General features: G+C 37.1%; 1 pseudogene; it reads left to right on the top strand.

The window, feature by feature from the left end:
- Positions 1-13,084: 13,084 nt before the first annotated feature.
- On the top strand, positions 13,085-14,022 carry LOC141495133 (cyclin-dependent kinase 11B pseudogene; annotated as a pseudogene).
- The last annotated feature ends 3,077 nt before the right edge of the window (positions 14,023-17,099 follow it).

The raw sequence follows: 17,099 nt of genomic DNA, 5'->3' as shown, positions 1-17,099 counted from the left end.
GAGGAGAAGGAACCAACTTGTTGGGAATGGGAAAAGCAAAAGCGAAGCTATGACTTGTGAATCTCCCAGGAGGCAGAGGTATCATCTTGAACAGTTGGAGCTAAAGGGAGAATCAGAATGGAAGATGAAGAAGTAGGAGGAGGAGGAAGAAGGGAACAGAAGGAGTAGGAGAGACGTTTGAGAAGAGCCACAAAGAGCAGGAGGCCAGAAGAGTCTCTGCTCATCACAGGTCAGTGCAAGAAGACTGAGGAAGGGCATGGTAGTAAGTCAATCAAAGTGACTAAAATGACAGAGAGGGATCCTCTTTTTGATTTACAAGATATCAGCAACAGCAAGACAAGACCAGCTGAGTCATGATTGTGAACATGTCTGGAGGAACTTGAGAACACAAAAGTGAATATGATCCCTATTGGGTTTCCTATCCTTTCATCAATTCTGTTTTTCCTCCAACCCTGTCCTCAAGGCATCAACTCAGGAATCCCCTTCATATCTTGTGCCCTCTGAAGTCATGATTTTCTAAGTGAATAACTTGCTCTACTTCCCGGGAGCAGGGCAAAGAGCTTTGGCTTAAGATTCTATACAAAGATGCATAATCCTGCAAACTTAGGTGAAGTCTTTATTTTTAGATTGTCACGAACTTTAAAATATAAAAAAAGTTTAAATCACAGTGGAGCCCTGGGTTGTATTATACATTCTGGTACAATACCCTTTGGGCTGTATGCTGCCTCCTGTTAGTGTTTTGCTCCAAAGCTCTAAAAGGTCTCAACACCCCCATTTTCTCAAAGATAAACAGAATTATAATTCCAATAGCTATAGCAAAAAGGCCAATGCAAACAAAAATTGATCCCAAAAGCATGTATTTAGGAATGTAGTCAATGGTAGCAAGTATTGAAATCAAGATTCCACTTGAAAGTATTAATCCTCCCAGAAAGATCATGATGAGTATACTTTTATATTTAGTCCAGTCAGGTTTTTCTTGAAATTGCTCTGGAGAAGTATGTGCTGGAAAAGCAATGACTTCCATGTCTTCTTTTGGAAGCTGTCTTCCAAAGAATAGGATGAATTCTTTGCCTGGGGAAAAAAAAAATCAAGAATTCATGATTTTTTTTTTTGTCACAGACTAGAGGAGACTTTTCCTATTTTTTGCAATTGTTGTGCTTTTTGTTGTAACATTTAATTTTACTATGGTCCAACTTGAAGGTAATTAATCAGATTGAGATACCACATCTGGGATTTTTCTGAATTGTGACACAGATGATTTGGAATTATTCTAATTTTCAGTGTTTATGTGAGGATGTTAGCAGTAAGAATAGACAGAAAGTTGCCTAATAATGAATCCCTACTTCACATTCTGCTGTACTTTTTAAAATTAATTTTTAAAAATTGCTCCCATTGAAGTTATTCTCTGGATCTTGAAGTCCTTTATAAGCATGGTTACCATTAAATTATTGCAGCCTAAGTGGCACAGTGGCATTGGTCTTGGAGTCAGGAGGATGGCAGTTTGAATCTGATCTCAGACTCTTGTCACTTACTATTTGTGCTACTTTGGGCAAGTCTCTTAACCCTGATTGCCTCACATCCATCTCCTGTCATCCTAATTCAAATATGGCCATTAGATCCAGATGGCTCTGGAGGAGAAAGTGAGGCTGGTGACTTAGCACAGTACCCTCTTCACTCAAATCAATTCGTGTACTTATCATGGTATCACCTCCCTAATGTCATGGTCCTCTTCAAGAAAAAAAAAAGGACAGACATCATCATCAACCATTAAGTTATTATATATTAATGCAGTTGTGAGAGATAAAAAGATTTGATCCCTCTCTCAATGCAGTTATAAAGTATAACCACAGATTAGGTATTTGCTATATTTTAACTCCTACCTTTTCTGACTGTGAAAGGAAAGCAATATCATAGGACAGAAAAATGATTGACTGTACTCCCAAAATGACTCTTGAAAGATACAGTCTACCAGAGAAGCATGAATGCTGAGTGAAGGCAACAGAACAAAGAGAACAACATTGTACTCTTTAACAACTACACTGTGAGTCAACCAACTACGATGGATACATTTTCTCTTAGCAGTTCAGTTTTTTTTTTAAAGTTCTCTCATGTTTTTCCTCCCATATCCATAATTTTCTTTCTTTACCCTTAGTCCTAATTCCTCAAACACAAAATGAATAAATTGTAAACATGTTAAACACAAATCAATATGTACAACTTTTAATAGACTGTTCCCCACTTAGGGGAAAGGAGTGGGAAGAGAGGATGATAGAAAAATGTGTAACTTATAAAATATTCAAGGGATGAATCTTGAAAAACTTTCATAATATGTAATTTGAAAAATAAAATACCAGTTACATCTAAATAAAATAAATAAATAAAATCCAGTCATCTGCTCAGGCGCTGGGTTCTGCTTCAAGTGAGGGTACATTCTTGACTCATTAAACTGCTTTTTCTTATTATTTCTCTCGAAAGAAAGTCTCACCTCCTAAAATAATCACTTGGCATGGCTCATTTTTTGTTTTTTGTTTTGTTCTTTATACTCTAACATATCCTCATCAATTCCATCTTTTTTTAAGTCCAGGAATTTAAAATCTCTTTACAATTAATAAATCTCACTTCTTGGTTTTTGAGTCAAGATGGTATATATATGATATATAACTAAATTTATGATCAATGCAAAAATTAATCAATAGTTTTTTCCATTACAATTCACTTCTGAAGTTTGTCAGAAGTCAATTATTTAACATCTTGGGAATTAGACATCTCTCCATAAAGAAAAAGGAGCAAAGAAATCATGTACTATGTTCCCAGTTCATGGTTTCCATAGGTTCAGGTTCTGCTAACACCAGTGGAAGTGCTTTCCCAGGACTAAAGGTAAGACTCCCTGCACCCAAGAATTTTTAAGTTCATAGCTTTCTAATCATGATGGAAATGCCTTTAGAGAAAAGTATAGGAAAGGATGAAAATTAGAAACAAAGTAAAGACAGAATAATTTATGAGAAAGCTGAAAAAGAGATGTTGGAAATGAATTAGTAGTTGAAATCAGGCAAGGCATGAAAGAAACCCCAACACTCTTCCCTCAGTTTCAGCTTTGTTGGGGGAAAAATATTGATTTGAATACACTGAGGCTTGTTTTCTATTCACCTGAGACAAAGCTGGCCTCAATTTGTCATAGAAGTACAAAAATGACTATATTAAAAATATTCTTGGCTACTAAGAAGAGAGGAAACGAGGTTTTTACACTTTTATATTTTGAATTACTCTAAAAATCAAGGCTTTGAACTTCTTGATACAAAGTAAGATTGGAGAGTAGGTCTGAAAGACTACTGAGTCACAGCAGAGCTGATCAACTGGTTTCCTTTAGTGATGATGAGGCAATTTGGTCTCAATTCATCTATCCTGACAGCCTATTAGAAGCAGGTTCTGGAAATTAACAGTAAAAAAGTAGCACAAACAGTAAAAACCAGTAAAAAATACTTTGAACCCTAGAATTCTAACAGACTCTAAGGACAAAGTTTAAAAGCCCCAGAGTCAGTGATGATCAACCTTAATGCATGCAATAATCAGGCACAATTTTGGGGTATCTGCGTTGGAGAATACCATCTGAATCCAGAGAAAGAACTGGAGTATGAACAAAGACCAAAGACTATTACTTTTTTTTTTTTTTTTTTTTAGTTTTGCAAGGCAATGGGGTTAAGTGGCTTGCCCAAGGCCACACAGGTAGGCAATTATTAAATGTCTGAGGCCGGATTTGAAACCAGGTACTCCTGACTCCAGGATTGGTGCTCTATCCACTGAGCCACCTAGCCGCCCCCAAAGACTATTACTTTTAATTAAAAAAAAACCTTCATCTTATTATATAATTCTTCTATCTCTTATACTTTATTTTTTCTTTAAGGATATGATTTCTCTCTCACATCACATTCAACTTAGATCAATGTAAAACATGGAAACAATGTAAAGACCAATAAATAGACTGCCTTCTGTGGGGGTGGGGGGAGGGAAGCAAGATTAGGGTAAAAATTGTAAAACTCAAAATAAATAAAATATTTTTAAAAAAATAAATAAAAGCCCAGAGACAGATTTCCAATTCTATGTATTTGAGAAGAAATGGGATAAAGAAAAGCACAGTCACCAAACACAATCTTGGGAATTATTCAAAAGCATCTGTACTTTCTGTAACCAACAGTTCAAATGAATAGAGTAAACTTTTTTCCTTCTAACCTCTAGCATCTTCCATGAGAAAGACACAGTAAAGAAGTAGGAGAGGCTGGACCTTCTGAGAATTGTGTTTTGGATTTCTGTTTGATACATTTGTTTTTCATATCTCAACCCAAAATACTTCCCAATTCATAATAGTAAGGCAACAGAGATTATTACACAGACCACTAAGTGGCTCAGTACCACAAACTCAGGTTCAACTGTAGTCTCTTTTTTTTTTTAGGTTTTTTGCAAGGCAATGGGGTTAAGTGGCTTGCCCAAGGCCACACAGCTAGGTAATCATTAAGTGTCTGAGACCGGATTTGAACCCAGGTACTCCTGACTCCAGGGCCGCCACCTAGCAGCCCTGCATTAGTATTTTTAAGAATTGTCCAAGGGGTGGCTAGAGCACAGGCCCTGGAGCCAGGAGTACCTGAGTTCAAATCCGACCTCAGACACTTAATGATTACCTAGCTGTGTGGCCTTGGGCAAACCACTTAACCCTATTTGTCTTGCAAAAAAGTAAAAAAAAAAAAAAAGAATTGTCCAGAAGCCAGGACTGCCTAGAGAGGCAGCAGCCTCCTGCCCAGTCTCTCCGTAGTGAGCCTACACTGTAGAACTTCAAGCAGAGGCTTGATGATGACTATTTGTGGGTGGAAAGTTAAAGTGAAAATCTTTTTGTGTATGAGTTGGTATGGAAGGGCATTAGGATACTTTCCAACTCTGAAGTCCTGTTTTTCCTTCACCCTCATCCCAGAATCAGGCTATTCCCAGTCTCTACCTGGTGTCTTATTTCAAATAGGACTTGACAAAAATGGCGCTCATATTCACACCCAGCCCTCACCCACTCTTTTATTTGCCCATTTATGTCAGTGGCACTATCACCACCAACCAGGCTCATAATCTCCATATTATTTTAGCTTTCCTTCTCTCTCATTACCAGATTGAATTTCCTCTATAGTATCACCTGTTCCCTCCTTTTTTTTTTAGGTTTTTGCAAGGCAATGGGGTTAAGTGGCTTGCCCAAGGCCACACAGCTAGGTAATTATTAAGTGTCTGAGACCAGATTTGAACCCAAGTAATCCTGACCCCAAGGCCGGTGCTTTATGCACTACACTACCTAGCTGCCCCTCTGTTCTCTACTTCTAATACATCCATCCATTTTTCTTCTATCCTAGATCAGTGCTGTTGAATTCAAACAGAAATAGGGCATTAAACCAAGTAGAAGACCAGTATCCTAAAGATAACGTAATGTTGCCTAAATGACATCCCACTGTCAGTCTGTCTCTGTCCTCCAGCCTTTCTTTAAATTACTGCCCAAGTTATATTCCCATTGTATTTCTGGAATCATGCCATTCCTCCACTCAAAAAACCTCAAGAACCCCCCCTCCCCTTCTATCTTTTGCTGGCTGATTTACCTGGTGTTCAAGGCCTTCTACAATCTACTTTTCTCATTCTAGCCAATATAGCTTACCTTGACTTGTCTATGCCTTGGCTCATTATCTTCAAGCTTGGAATGCATTCTCCTGTCACTTAATCTAAACCAGATCTCTCTGATTCTTCCAAGGGGACTTATTATTTCCTTAAAGAAGTTTTTCCTTAGTCAAAGTATTTATCCCTCAACTCTATCATAGCATTTTTACATGACCCTTTACTTTGCATTTTCACTCTCTACCCTTCTGTCCGAGGGAGTTGTGTCTATGTCTTCCCTTCTTTACTTTGCAAGCTACCAAAAACAGGGTTGTTTTATTTATCACTTTCTTTCCAGGGATATGCTTAAATTCTAGTAAATTGATTCAGCACTGTTCAGAGAAGCCAAGTCAGCTACCACAAGAAAATTCACTTTGCCTTTAAGTACTATTTATTATAAATTGTGGATATGATGAATCTTAAATCATCCACTTGCATGAATACAAATGGCCTCTTATCTGAAATTTAGCACATAGAAGGAAACAGAATGTTCCCTTTGGAAAACTTTCATGCTAAAGAGATTCCCGATTTTTTTTTTAGTTGGTATAAAATTATTTTTAAGGTCATGGTATCCTAAAGATTTTACTAGTTGTTGCAAAAGACTTTTTAGCATCAAAGTATATTGAAGATAACTAAAACAATTATTCCTTGTTCATTTAAAGTGAAGTAGGAAGCAATTCAGTTTTGTCTGAAACATTTATAATAATAGATTCTATGAGTGAGAGATTCTCTGAAAGAGAGATTCTCATTCAGACAGAAAACAAGACAAAGGCACCATAACCAATTTTGTCTCAAATATACCTAGGGGAGAGGAGGAAAGAAAGTGGAGCTAGAGGGAGGAGAAAAGAACTAAATAAATTGGAATGTCCCTTCTTTTTAAAAATCTGCAGAAAATTGCTGGCCAGTAGAATTGTAGTTCCTGAGGAGCAACAAGCATCATCATTCAGCATATGAAACGAAAGTTGCAACAAAGTTCAAATTTAAAGTAGCAATGTTTTAAAAGTGCTTCCAGACTGGGGGGGCTGGCGGGGGGGGGGGGGGGAAGAGACAGAAAAAAATGGAAGAAATAGACTGTTCAATTATAAAAAAAAAAGATAACAAGTTTCACTTACCTGGCTTAATTTTTGGAGGTGACTTGACTTAGTGACAGAAATTCAAGGATCTGAGAAAACTGGGTATCTTGTGAAACAACCCACCATTCCAACACAAGGCAAGTTATCCTCTTTAGTAAATCTGGAGTTTTCCTAATTCATTTATAGGAGGCAGAATCCTGATTAGATAATTAGAATATCATGAATACTCAGGTGAAACTATGTTTAAAAGAACAAGTGAATAGTTTCCTGAATTAAGCCAATGTTTCAATTTTTCAAATGAAGGAACCTTCTTAAGAGCAGTTTGTTTTGTTTTTTAGGTTTTTGCAAGGCAAATGGGGTTAAGTGGCTTGCCCAAGGCCACACAGCTAGGTAATTAATTATTAAGTGTCTGAGACTGGATTTGAACCCAGGTACTCCTGACTCCAAGGCCGGTGCTTTATCCACGCCGCCACCTAGCCGCCACCTAAGAGCAGTTCTAAGCAAATACTTGTCAACTTTCTATCTGGCAACTGATTGTGAAAGAACTTATAAGTAAAATAGCTAGTTGATGAACCCTTTTGTAATTGCATTGACTTACAGTTAAGAACTGCAGGAGTTAGAGACTTTGAACTTTTAAGAAAAATGCTATCCACATCCAGAGAGCAAAATAATGTTCACTTTTTATCTTTTTTCTTTCTCTCATGACTCTCCTCCCCCTTGGTTCCAATTCCTCTTTCACAATATGACAAATATGAAACCATGTTAAATATATACATGTATAATCTATATAAGATTGTTCACTACCATGAGGAGAGGGGAGGGAAGAGAGGGTGAAAGAAAAGCTTGCAAAAGGATGAATGTGAAAAACTACCTTTGCAAGTAATTAGAAAAGATAAATAATTTTAAAAAAGAACTAAAGATGTTCTTCCATTAACTTTGTAGCAGAGCTGAAAGAAATTGCTAAACAAAAATACCTTAATGGTTTTTCCTAACTCCCTAAATTAGCACCTGTATAGTACCTCTCTTTGGACTTATCATGAATCACTTTTTATTGTAGTTATTCATCAAATTCACTTTTATTTTATTTTCAATTCTAAATTATCCTGCTCACTTAATAAGAGGACACAAAACCAAAACATGTAAATATATATGTATGTGTATATGTGTGTGTGTTAATACAAAAATAAATTTCTACATCAGCCATGTCTAGAAAGAAGAAGACTAAAAAAAGGAAGAAAGGAGAGAAAGAAGGAAGAAAGCAAAGCATCAAGGAAGGAAGGAAATTAGGAAAGAAGAGAACTAAAAAAACTTCAAACTCCACCTTTGAGTCCATCACCTCTGCTAGTGGAGAGCCTGCTTTATCTTGGGTCTTTAAGAATTTTGGATAATTACTATTTTGGTCAGAGTTCTTAGGTCTTCCAGAGTTCTTCATCTTTAAAATATTGTATATATTGCATATATTGTTCTTCTGGTACTGTTCAATTCTCTTTACATTAATTCATAGGAGTCTTCCCAAGCTTTTCTAAAAGCATTCCATTCACCATTTCTTATAGCACAATGCTATTCTAACACATTCATATACTTTGACATGTTTAGCCACTTCAGTTAAAAGTTAGTCCATCCATTTTCAATTTTTTGTCATATTAAAAAGATCTACTATGATTTTGTACATTTGGGTTCTTCTATCTTTAACCTTTTTTGGGGGGGAAGAGATCTAGCATCACTGGGTCAAAGGATATTCCCAGTTTTACCATTTTTAGACATAGTTCCAAATTGCTTTTCAGAATGGCTAAGTCATTTCATAACTCTGCCAACAGTGCCTTAATATACATTTTTCCCTTAAATCCTCCAGCATTTGTAATTTTCCTTGTTTTGTCAACATAACTGATCTGAATGGTTTGAGGAACTGCCTCAAAGTTGTTTCTATTTAGTTTATGTAATTATTAGCTTTAAAGATTTTTTCCATAGTTCTATTGAAAGCTTGAATTTCTTGCTCTGAAATCTGCCCATTTATATCCTTTGTCTCTTTATCAGTTGGGAAAATGGTTCCTATTCTTATGTAGATGATTTAGAAATGAGACTAATTTTAAGAAAAGCTTGTTACAAAGATTTTCCCCAATTTTTTGCTTTTCTTGAAATAAAAGCTGCATTGCTTTTTTTCACAAAAACCTTATATTTTTCTATCATCAAATTTGTCCATTTTATTTCCTGTGACCCTCTCTATCTCTTGTGTAGTTAAACTCTTTCTCACTATCTATATTATGCTTATTTATGGATATATCCAATTTCCTTAAGCTATTCCTAGCTCTCTGAGGGTGGAGGGCTTTACCTTATTTCCATTTTCTATTTTTTCAAGTGTGCAGTAAAATATTCCACAATTGAAAGGTGCTTAAAATTTGGTGGAAGCTGAAACATTGAGCCATCTTCATAGAGTTGTTTGTTTTAGAAACTTAACTATATAACAAGAAAATAAGATTTCTGATAGATTTATAAAATGATAAAGTCAGGGATAGAATTGGGAGTTTATATATATATATATATAACTATTATTTTCACAATGTACTCTTTGATCTAGAGGTACTGGTCTCCTTGACAGTTCACCAGGACCTTCCATTTCTTAGCTCTAAGTATTTCCTCTGGTGTCTTAGAATACTCTTTGTCCTTACTTCCCTGGCTTTCTCTAAATTTCTACTAAAATCCCATCTTCTACAGGAAATCTTTCCCACCCCTTCTCAATTCCAGTACCTCACCTCTCAGTTATTTCCTGTTTATCTTCTATCTATTCTAATTTGTGCATGTTTGTTCTCTGGTCTTCCCATGGTGTGAACTCCTTGAGAGCAGGGACTGTCTTTGGTCTCTTTTGAAATCTCCAGCACTTATCACAATGCCTGGAACATAGGTACCTAATGTTTATTAAGAAAAATAATTTTAGGGTTGGATAGGTGGTGCAGTGGATAGAGCACCGGCCCTGGTGTCAGGAGTACCTGAGTTCAAATCCAGCCTCAGACAATAATTACCTAGCTGTGTGGCCTTGGGCAAGCCACTTAAACTCATTTGCCTTGCAAAAACCTAAAAAACCAAATCATTTTAGAATATATAAATATTAAAATGAACTGTTTGCAAGTCCTGGCAAGATGAGAAAGTAGGCAGGTTCAGCTTTGTGTGTCAGTAAAAAGGAATGAAAGACCTAATCATGGGGATAGAATATACAGAAGAATTAGAAAATTAGGGTATTCAAGGGAACATAGGAGTGCATGTTGAAGTCCCCTAGAATAAAGGAATTAAGGTAGAAAGACTGAGCCAGATACTGAACTCCCTGAAGGAAGGAGAAAAGCCTGGGGGTCAGTATACCATGACTTGGTGACAAGGAATATTCTGACTCCTCTACCTCCATTATTGATTGGTAGGGTGTGAGGAATGTAGGGTGTTGTTCTTCACAGAGTGTGGAGGGGAGCCCTTAGGGAATCCATTACAAAGGGGGAATGGCCCAGCCAATTACAAGACTGGAAGAGTTTTCCTAATCCCATTCCAAGGATACCAAACCCCAAACCAGTTCTGAACCGGTCAAGAGTGACCTAGAGATCTTGACTTAATGCCACTGAGTTTTTGCAATTAGGTAATAGAATATTAACCCACACACCCCTGTGACGATTCAAGTTCTTTTAGCATATCATGCATGTGATATGGGGGAATCAGATTAGGGGCATGTCAAGGAATTGGTGGACCTCTTAGATTGTAACTCAAACTCTGAGAGCCTATGAACATCCAAGAGGGAGGGGAAAGAGTTTCTGAAGACCATAAATTACCTGACTTTGAAGACTAATTAGTGCTTCACACCTAGGTGAAGTACCTGTACCTTGTAAAGTGTATCTTGCAAGGTTCGTGAATAAAATGTACAATTTTCTCACTCTAGCAGTTTTTTCCCCTTTTCATTCATTTATAATATGGGGGGGGTGAAGTGAAGATTAGAGAAATCACATCCAATATTGGAAAGGATACCTAGGGAAGCAATGCCTTCAGGAGGTATCCACATCTCAATGATTATCAGAAAAAAGCAGAAGTACAAAAAAAAAAAAGAGACAAGGTGCCAGAAAAGGCTTCCTTATTGAGCAGGCATTACACAGAACACAAAGGACAAATATTTCTAGAATGAAACTAGCATGTGGAAGGGCTGAAGTGGATTAAAGTAGAGAGGACAACTAGGTCTGGAGAGTAGGCTTTGTTCACTGGTAGCCAGGAATTCAGTTTTAATGGAATGAGGGGAATCAAAGGGCCGTCAATATAAATTCATTGAGAAATGAGCATAGTTGGAAAGAATTCTGGTAAGGGAGGCAGGCAATTCAACTGCTCAGTTTCTTCCCATGTCTCAACCTTCTGGCAGGAGAGGGTGTTATATCCCGAGAGGTCACAGAAACCAGACTCACAAGAGACAAGGACAGGAAAGAGTAGGACATAAGGAGTTTGGGAGCCAGATCAGGAGGCAAGAGAATCTGACAATGTAGTTGAAGGTAAGAAAGAATGGAGAGCACTGAGAAACTATCAGTGGTGGTATTACTATAAAACACTAGGAGGTCCTTGACACATCTGGGTTACTTACTGAGGTCTTTGGGGCCAGGTGGAAGATGGTAGTGTCTCTTCTTCCTGTTGGAATCACACATTACATTCTCACCCCCCCCCCCCAAAAAAAAAGTGACCTGGGTGTAAACTATAAATTGGATCAGTCTTGTTTATTCCAGGTTCCCCTTTTAGACTTTTTATTAAGAGTTCAAAGATTCATTTTCACACTAGAAAGCACAGAGAAATAATCATTGGAAGTTTCAAAGGGACTGATCTAAGCTACTTGTAAGGAAAGATTTGTTAATTTAAAATTGTACTTTTAGGAGGTTGATAACAACCTGAATTCTGAAGTTCTTCCCAAACCTAGGTACCAATACCCCACTCAAACTGAGTACACCTTTATTCTATCTTGTGTATCAATTTCATAAATTGCTAGGGTTCTGACTACACAAAAGACAAGTGGAAATCTTAAGAGTGACATTCATGTCCTGAGGTCTCTTCTACCTCCCAAAATTTGGAATTTAGGGAAATCATGTCTAGATAAAAGGAAAACACTACAGATACCAAAAACTGAAATTTATTAAAAACAATTTCAAAAATTCAAAACTTCATGTGAGAAAAAAGTTTAAAAACTTATATGAAAGTCTTAAATCTGGCATCACAAGGGCACAATTCTATTTTTCCTCAGTCTAAGTTGAAAGCAGCTGGAGTATTAGTGGTGGCAGAAGCAGTGTGTCTTAACTCAAAAGGATGATGAAAATGATTCTTGGGAATTGAATTGGAAATGCTTCAGGAAAAGAAGGGAACAGAAGGAAAAGACAAGAAATGAGGGCAGAGGTAAAACACACCAAAAATCCTGATAATGGGGATTCCTAGTGAGATTTCCTTTTTCCTTTTAGAGAGGGGAAGCTGAGAGATCACTACATGGAGATAATCAGAAGTTTGTCTTATAGGAAGGTAGAGTCTATAGAAAATAGAGGTGCAGAAACTGACTCCTTGACCATCAAACCATCCCACAAATGTCACATAAGGAAAAAAGCCCATCAGGAAAGATGAGAAAAAGAAAGGAAGACAGACATTACGACCATTCATCAGAATGAAGCAAGCCAGGTGACAGGAGTGAAAACATGAGCTGTGAAAAAAAAAAAAAAAAAAGACATTGAAGGATAAAGAATGGGGAAAGGCAGAAAAGGAGAGCATTGACTTGCAAACATTCCAGGAGGGAGAGTGATCATCTTTAACTAGAGAATCAGAATGGAAATAAAGGTGTAGAAGGAGGAAGCTATAGGATAGACCTCTGAGAAGAGGCATAAAGAGCAAGAGGCCAGAAGAGTTTCTGCTCATCACAGGTCTGTCCAAGAAGACTGCAGAAAAGGAAGCCTATCCAAGTGGGTAGACTTAAAAAAAAAAAAAAAAAGGGTCTTTCTGATTTACAAGATTTTTAGCAACAGAAAGAAGAAAGCTCATCTTAGCTGAATCATCATTAGATGAGACTCTGGAGAGGAAGAAGAGAATAGCAGTGAAGAATCCAAAGAGGAAAAGGAGGTACAGGCAAGAAGTAATTCTGAGAAAGTATATGAGAGATCTTGAGTATAGTGAGTAAAGAAAAGTCTGAGAAGAGAAAGCACAAGAGAATGGAAACCATATTTTAGCTCTTATAGGGTCAAGATATGACTGAGATTTGGGAAAGATAAGAGTGGGAGAGACCTCAACAAGGTGTTTTTTGGTATTTGGTCCAGGAACTTTTTTCTTGTTCTCACTGTTCAGAAATTTGAGAAAGTATGAGGGAATTGGAACCAGGTAGAGATTCTATGACCACACAGCTGCCAAGAGTGTGAATTATTAATGATTCTCCCATCTTCCCTCTAGATGGTGTCTTAAGAAGATAGACTTTATTCCTGGGGAAAATTCATGAAATCATAACTTTGCCTAGTATTAGAGAAGACTTTTCCTGTAATTGGTAATGGTAGAAGATTACATCCCAACTCTCCAGCATTATCTTCCATTGAGCTGAAGCAGAAGTTCCCCAAATACCTGCTTAGCCTCCAGAGTGTGGAAGAATCCCAGAGTTTGAACGGGAATGAGGAAGACACATTTGCTGTGGCAATGATACCAAAGGTTAGAAAGACTGATGAAAAATTGTGACAGTTAAAAATTGAAAAAGGAGGGAAAAGCTTCTTGATTATCTCCATTAGGGAAATCAATACCAATTTCAAAGTTCCATATTCAAACATTATCATTGACTAGGAGATATTGATGGGTAGTCACTTGGATAAGATATGCATGGCACACAATCTCAGGAACCTCACGGAGACAATGAAGCAGTCTTTCTTGCAAGGGGAAGGAGATACTGAAGATTCAGTTTCTATTAAGCATGAAGCATCTTCATGACAACTGGATCCTTCACCAGGAACTGAAGACCTCAAACCTGTTCCTCGGTGATCCTGTTATACTGAATCCCAGAGATGTTACTAGGAACTAAGGAATATTTCACTGCAATAAACATATGATTAGTGGCTTGCATATTTGTAGTTGTTAACTTAACTCTTATTTTCCAGGAAAATCAGAGATTGATTAGATTAACAAAGTTTTTAAGAACCTTAAAACTCCAAATGAGAAAAACTGGTCCAGTCAAAATGACATTCCAACAATGATGAAAATGAATTTTATAAACCATCTTCATTATAACTTGTGGAAAAGATTTGGGGCCCTCCTCTAAATAGGACTTCAATTTGATTTAAAAAAAAAAAGTTCTTGAACTGCTTCTTGGCTATGCAGAAAGTAGACTTAAGCATGAGCACTTCTGAGAAACAACTCTTCCATTTCTCCCTTCCATGTTGGTCAGCCAAGAACTAGCAGCAGGGGGGTAAGAGCAGCATTAGCACCAACTCCCCCTCTAATCTCCCACCCTACTCACCAGAAGATGACTTGTTACAGCCAGCTACAGAAATGTCATCTTAAAGAGACCTATTTCCATCTCACCACCAACAATGAGGGAGCTTCTGCCTCTGACCCAAGGATTAGTTTCAAGTTTTAAGCATAGAGCAGAGCAAACCTGAATAGAGCTTCAGCTCCACCATGGCTGTGAACATAAGTGGACACTTGGGTGTAGAGTGACTGGAGAGCATAAAAGTATGTAATATCTTTTGGGACTCCCAATCTCATCAATTTTACATTTCCCCACCTGCCCCTCCCCAGGAAAGCACCTTTTGTAGTATGGTTCATTTATTGCTACAACCTAAGTATTAGCAGGAATTCATGTTTTATAGTCTCTCCAAGCCTTGGTTTTTGAAGTGAACCATTAGTCCTAGTCCTAGAACAGGACAAAGAGTTTTGGTTGATTCAGATTCTGTACAAAGGTGGATGTTCCTGCAAACTTAACCACTTTGAAGTCCTTTTAAATTTAGATTCTCAGGAATTTTAAAATATAATGAAATTTAAACCTCAGTAAAAAGTTTGAGTTGTATTCCATGTTATAGTAGAATCTTAGGGTTCTGTTTTATATTATGATAGGGCCTTGGATTATATTTTGCCCACAACTCTTAAGTTCTTAGACTCTCCAATAACTTGATTTCATCTATTAAAATCATCATTACAATTCCAATAGTTATACTAGATTGGCCAGTACAAACACAAGGTAATACAAACATGAAGTAATGAGAAAGGTAGCCAAAGTCACCAAATACTGCAATTATTAATCCAGTTAAAAACATTATTCCTCCCATTAAGATCATCCAGAGGGGATTTTGGTATTTGGTCCAGAAATTTTCTTCTTGGATTCTTGGTTGAGAAATGATTAACGGAGAAGCAGGTATATCCATATCTTCTGTCAGATATTGTCTTCCTAAGAAGAGGATGAACTTTATGCCTGGGGAAAGAAAGTTCCAAGAAGTCATGACTTTTTATCTAGGGCTAGAAGAGATTTATTATGTAACTGGTAATCATTATGCTTCTCACTACCATTCAATTATAACATAATTCATTGTTACATTCCATCCTTAATTTTTTTTTTCTGAACTTTGGTACTGAGAGACTGCTTTCAGAGTTTATTTAGGCATATTGGCAGTACTAGAAAAAGAAAGCTAGAAAGGTCCTGGAGTTTTTCCCTGGGAAAAAAAAAAAACACAAAAAAACAACTTTAAATGAAGTCTCTAAAGCAATCCTAAAGTAACAGAAACCTCCAAAAAAAAATTATAGGAAGATATTTTGAAGGAACTTCTTGTGGATAAAAGGAGAGCATATTCCATTATAGGAGGGAGAACTGAGAAGCCAGCAAAAAGGCTTTTAGGCACAGTGCAACTAAGGGCTTGGTACAGTTCCATCAAGCATGAGGGTCCCAACCAGCTTAGAGAGCAAAGTTTCAAGCTCTCCAAAGAGTGTGGCATTGGGCTATTCTAGCACAGGGAGCAAACTAAAGAAACATCAGAGAAGAAAGAGAAACCAGAAACCCAGTAAAAAAAAATCCCCCCAAAACTTGGGACTATACATCCTATACCAAAGGAATTGAGATCAACTGTCAAAATGACCACCCTCCCCCCCCCACCAAAAATAAAAAGTACTAACCATTGACAACTACTATTGTGATAGGGATGATACAAAAATACAAAAACACCATCTCAGAAGAGATGTAGGAGCTGATTAATTGGGCTCAGATCCAAGAAGACTGTTTAGAAGAACTCAAAAAGAATTTTAAAAACCAAGAAGAAATGGAGATAAGAAATGAAAGTCATGCAGGAAGATTATAAAAAGTTAGCTGAAGAAAATAATTTTCAAAGTAAAATTGACCAGCTGGAAAAGGAATAAAAAAAGCTAACTGAAGAAAAGAATCTTAAAAACTAGAATTGGACAAATGGAAACGAATGACTATGGGTCACCAAAATTCCATCAAACCAAATCACTGGAAAAAAAAAAAAGATGAAAATGTAACTACCTCTTAGGAAAACCAACCAACCTGAAAAATAGAGCCAGAAGAGAGATACCATATTTCCCCAAATATAAGACATACCCTTTTTTGAAAAATTTGGATTCCAAAAACTGGAAGCATCTTATACAATAATGGTTCTAGATTTTTTTTTACTTTTATTTCCCACATTTTCTTGCTTGTTGTCTTTGTACTCATTGTTTCACATTTGTTACTGGTATATTAGTTTACATTTTTGTCACATTCTACCCAGAAATGGCTCAGAAAAGATTTTCATACAGTGCTGAATTCAAGTTAAAGTGATCCTGTTTGCAAAAGTGAGTGGAAATCATGCTGCTGAACAGCAGTTTGGTCCTCTTCCATCTGGGGAAACAATCTGAGACTGGCTACAGGAAGAAGAAAGCCAACTGAAAACACCATGTCAGAAGAAGGCCATGAGAGGCAAGTCAGCAAAATGGCCTGAGTTAGAGAAGGAATTGACGAGATGAATTGAAGAGCAATGGGCGAGTGTGTCCACAAAAGTGGTTCAGCATGAGACAAGAATTGCTGATGAAAAAGAAGTGACCAATTTCAAAGGAGGACACAATTGATGCTTCTGGTTCATGAAATGGAATGGACTAAGCATATGTCCATGCACCAGACTTGCCCAAAAGATGCCTGAAAACTATGAGGAGAAGGTTCTTGAATTTTATCAGTTGTCATTCAATATCAGAAGACACCTCAGTTTGAGTTTGGACAGATTGCAAATATGGATCAATTGATGTCCCAAGTAACAAAACTGTTGATAAGAAGGGGGTGAACATCTGAGTTATAGGTGAAGGAGTTCTATCAAATTCCTTTTACAACATCAACATTGTAACTAAGCCAGGAAGAGC

This window comes from Macrotis lagotis, chromosome 8 (assembly GCF_037893015.1).
Source record: "Macrotis lagotis isolate mMagLag1 chromosome 8, bilby.v1.9.chrom.fasta, whole genome shotgun sequence".
Taxonomy (NCBI): Eukaryota; Metazoa; Chordata; class Mammalia; order Peramelemorphia; family Peramelidae; genus Macrotis; species Macrotis lagotis.
The sequence above is the reverse complement of the archived record's forward strand: the minus strand, read 5'-3'. Positions and strand labels throughout refer to the sequence as shown.